At 32.8% G+C, this 3,943-nt stretch overlaps 1 long non-coding RNA gene across 2 annotated transcripts; it reads right to left on the minus strand.

Moving 5' to 3' along the window:
* Positions 1 to 254: 254 nt before the first annotated feature.
* Positions 255 to 3,543, minus strand: LOC105110416 (uncharacterized). Of its 2 annotated transcripts, none has more exons than XR_839474.1 (3): positions 3,127 to 3,543; positions 2,927 to 3,016; positions 255 to 492 (listed from the first exon to the last, which is right to left on the minus strand). It is a non-coding gene; the product is annotated as an uncharacterized LOC105110416 (long non-coding RNA). The 2 variants fall into 2 exon arrangements; XR_839473.1 differs by having other exon boundaries at positions 707 to 3,016.
* Between the last annotated feature and the right edge of the window lie 400 nt (positions 3,544 to 3,943).

A 3,943-nucleotide genomic window follows, 5' to 3' on the forward strand; every position in this document is an offset into this window, starting at 1 on the left:
CATCAGCAAACCAATATTTGTACCATGACCAACCATTCAACCCAGCAACTCCCATTCAACCCACTATCAAACATTCAAGTAAGGAACAATAATTCAATGTTGTAGCAGCAATTCAAGTCAACTAACATTCAACCAATCAACTGTCATTCAACTCATAAAAAACCATGAAATCCGTTAAGTTACAATATAAAATTCAAGCTGAAAAAGCAAACTGAACACAAAGTTTTCCAACCATTCAAACTAGGTTATCGAAGTCAACATGAAACCTACAATTACAACTTGTAAAAGGTACAACAATAGCTGTTAAAAACATCTCAAACATAACCAATTAACCTACAACTATAAATACAAAGGAAGTGCTCAACATATGATACGTTACAAGTTAAGAAACCTAGGAAAAAATATTAAAGGCATAACCGTTTGCATCAACCATTTGGCAATTCTACAATCGCAGCAACACCTCATGCACCTAACCTTTTTTTAGACTTTTAACTGTGAGAAAACACATAACCATACAACATGTTAACGGCTCATTGGAATACAAACCAAACATTATAAGTGTGCTAAACATTAAAAAACACTTGAAATATAAAATGCATGCAATAATTACCAAAACATATGGCACACAATAAAATTTTATTGCTGTAACATATAACACAATAACTTATATAACTGTTATTTTTTCCTATATCAAATGTAAACTTACTTCAAGGTCTGTAGGTTGCCCTTCGATCGAACATTAATTTCAGCAACTGAAATTTTTGGTCCATATCACCAATTACTGCCCATGTTTTCCTCCTACTTCTAGCCAAAAAAACTCAATTGCAAAACAATAGAGCTCACGAACACCACTTTCTCAATGGAGTGAAACTCCTTCATCACCTCTTTTATGCTACATCCTTTTTTTATCCAAAACACTTGACGTGCATTCACTTTCGGTAGACACACTATCAACTAATTTATCTAATCGTGAAAACAAATACGATCCCCTTTCGGCACCCTTTTTTTTTCTCATGTTGTTGGGAACTTTGTTGCACATCTTTTCTCTTCCTACTACTACCAGTGGGATTGCTTGTGTTGTTGGCAAAATTGACACTAGCCACCATATTATTAACATCAGTAACAAAATTTGGTAGACTATCCTCCTCAAAATCTCCATTACCTTCTTGAAGATGAGAGTCCTTATTAACTACATTAGTTTGTCTTTGACCGACACCATCTTCATTAGAATTCAGACCCTGTGATAGAGCCTAAACATATTGACCGGTAGCAACAGTGTTTGTAAACATGATATCATATTTACAACACAATGTTGGATCAATGCCAGTATGCAAAACTTTCTTACTCTGCGTATCTCCTATAATAAAGGGATAATGAATAAAAAAATGCATCAAAACGCAATCAAATAGTTTGTTACAACTCTAAACATATTAAAAAAAACAGACCTGGTTTTTAGCTTGCCACCATTCATCAATAGCTGTAATTGTTCCAAGTTTAGCACTCCATCCTACTCCTGTTTTAGAAATCGACCTTTTCTATATTCTCCAATCTTTTTTAATTTTATCCCATTTATTCTTTAATTGTGCTTTCGTTAATGCATGGCCAGTTTGATCCTTAAAGCAATTCATAATATATTTCCACCTAGCTTTGTCGAAATGTGTGTTGGGTTGCATACCTTGCTCAATTGGTTTAATACATATGTCACAAAAAACATGCAATATCTCTCTAGTCCAACAAGCTTTATCTTGTGATTAAGAATCATCCATGCTCTTAGTTAAAATGTTTTTTTCTAATAAACAAATAACAGGTTAATTTTCTAGAGGTGATGTAAAGGACATGAAATGCACCATCTATCTTAATTAATAAATCGCAACCTAAAATACAAAATGCAAATTGAGAACATAGACTTAACATAATCAGCTTAACATTATAATTGCTAGGTTTATTTTCATTAATGTTTCAACAAGTCAATGTTTGCATTGCCTAGTATTACTAATATTTCTTCAATTTTAATGTCAATGAAGATAATGATAATATATTAATATGTGATGTATAGAGTATTACAGTTGGCAGAAGTTTAGACAAAGAAAACCTTTAGTTTATATTCTATAAAAGAAAGCTTATATGTCATTATAAGACCTCTGAACGAAGACTATTTACAAGCATATAAAGTACAAACACAAGAAAAAACCAACAGATTTAACTCACCATCTCCCTTTCCTTGCAACAACAAAATCCCCACACAATCTTCTCCCTTCATATATACATTATAAACCATAACTTTTATCATCCCCTCTTAATACTTTGAAACTTCCCTTCATGTTATACGATAACAACCATAAAAATCTTGTCCCGAAAACTTAAATTGCCACTCTAAACTAAAAAACCGGTGTAAAAGAAACTCTTGATTTCCACAACACTAATATCCACATATTGCAAAATCCTATGCTCTTTTCTTTCCTGAGAAAAAAAAGCCCATCCCTTTTTCACACTCCGCAATCACATCATTTATGTTAACAAAATCTTATAATTTTTATCATATCCCAGTTGATCAAAAAAAAAAATTGGCAGCAATTCTAGCTAACATAAAGTAATACTCTACTCTTTTCAAACCTTCTCTTGACAATAATGATTAACCTTTTCTTGATTGAATTTACTAATTTAAAACAAAAACAAAGAATCATTCTACTAATGCTAAACCAAATTTAGCAAAGACAATGAAGGTAATGACCAACTAGCTCCCATTTAAATAAAAAACTCACATCAAAATCAAAATCTTTAACATGAAAGCACATGTATTTGTGCCTAGCTATACATAAAAGTGTAAGGAAATGTTAACATTTTGATGGTTTCACACCACGCACAGCCAAAATCACATATAATCAGAGATATAAAGTAATTGTGCAACCGAAATAGAGAAACTGACCTTAAATTTTCTTGTGCAACTAAGACAGAGATTGGTAAGATGCTTGTGCTAGAGCTTTCAAGGAGGATGATTTTGATGCTCTCTTTGGTTCTGACAAAGAAAACACACAGCAAGAGAAAATTTTAATTAGAGAAAACAGTTTATTTTAGCTGATAAGGTATGATCTATACATTTTTTAGGTCAAGTGCGAAGAAAATTACCTGGTTCAGTGCGTGTCTTCTTCAACTGTGAAAGGAGTTCATCATGGCAGCAGATCAATGACAAATGGGCTTGATCTACACTCGACTACAGACACTAATAACGGTCTGCGTGAGAGAATGGATGAAGAGTGTGTGTGGATGTGTTTGCCACATTGAAAGCACGAAGAGGAGCATTGGTTTTTTGAGAAGAGGGCAATTGTGGAGGAGGAGAGCTTAGGGAGGTGAATGTGGACAAGGGGAGACGATCGTGATGTTAAGGACAGATAGGGCTAATTAATTTTTTGGTAAAGGTTGCAGCGTTTTCTGAACAACAGCCACGGCAAAAGCAACAACAAGTTGCTTTTGCTTATCCTACGTTTGGAACGCAATTTGTGTGGGCCCCATGGAGTTTGAAAACGTGGATAGCTGTTAACCAAATAGCTTAAAACAATAGAATCGCAGGAAATGTGAATGCTCTCACAGGCAATTAACGTCCTATAAATATTTTTAAAAGGTGTTCATTTAGATTGTCTTTGGTCATTATCATATGATAGAAAGGATAAATATAATAATGATATAAATATGTTTAATCGAAGAAACCAAGGTAAAATAAATGTCTTTAATATAGTTTCAGCATGAATTTATATATTTTTAAAATAAAATGTACCAATGATGCTTCTTCAATTTTGAAATTTTTATTTGGAGGTTTTAGGTTTATTTTCTTTTAAAGAGATGCAACGATTTCTTATTATATATCACGTAGTCAAAAATTGATTGGATTCTACGTTAGGTTATACCAAACATGAAAAATGATCCTTTTTTGTTAAAATTTTCACCA

Source organism: Populus euphratica, unplaced genomic scaffold, assembly GCF_000495115.2.
Source record: "Populus euphratica unplaced genomic scaffold, PopEup_1.0 scaffold253.1, whole genome shotgun sequence".
Taxonomy (NCBI): domain Eukaryota; kingdom Viridiplantae; phylum Streptophyta; class Magnoliopsida; order Malpighiales; family Salicaceae; genus Populus; species Populus euphratica.